General features: G+C 46.5%; 1 non-coding gene across 1 annotated transcript; it reads left to right on the forward strand.

The window, feature by feature from the left end:
• Positions 1-389: 389 nt before the first annotated feature.
• Trnat-agu lies at positions 390-462 on the forward strand. Its single transcript has one exon. It is a non-coding gene; the product is annotated as a tRNA-Thr (tRNA).
• The last annotated feature ends 202 nt before the right edge of the window (positions 463-664 follow it).

Below are 664 nucleotides of genomic sequence, written 5' to 3' on the forward strand. Positions count from 1 at the left end.
AGCCGGCGACAGCAGGGTGGCCGAGAAGTCCTCTTCTACCTGGGATGTACAATAGGCAGTGGCACACGTGCTTCCAGGTGGGCAGCCAGCCAAGTACTCAAACCCGGGTTTTCTTGCTTACTAGGCAGATATGCTGACCATTATACCACCACAGCATTGTGGTCAACATGAACTACCCAAGTCAAATACCCTCCCCCAACACAAATTTAATTTAAGATCTATATGATCACATGTAGTACAGCACTTCCCCATTATGTCCAATGCTGGGGTCCTATTCGAATGTCGGAGAGCCCTGGTAATAGTGACAATATAAGGGGAGATGTGAGTTGGAGTTTGTGTTGGGGAGGGTATTTGACTTGGGTAGTTCATGCAGCTATGTTGACCATAATGCTGTGGTGATGTAATGGTCAGCATATCTGTCTAGTAAGCAAGAAGACCCGGGTTTGAGTCCCGGCCACAGCACAAGTTTTAATTCAGTTCTTCAGCTTCCAACGTTATCGTAAAATAGAATCGTTTAGCTGAACACATGCTCTGCCAACTGAAAAGGTCACTTTTGCGTCATGACTCACAGCATTGGACAGAGATGTTGCCCATCATCCTCATGGGGTCTCTGTGTGTCATTGAAAGATCTGAAAACCATGGCTGCAGAACTTGTTTATGGCTG

Source organism: Schistocerca piceifrons, chromosome 3 (assembly GCF_021461385.2).
Source record: "Schistocerca piceifrons isolate TAMUIC-IGC-003096 chromosome 3, iqSchPice1.1, whole genome shotgun sequence".
NCBI lineage: Eukaryota > Metazoa > Arthropoda > Insecta > Orthoptera > Acrididae > Schistocerca > Schistocerca piceifrons.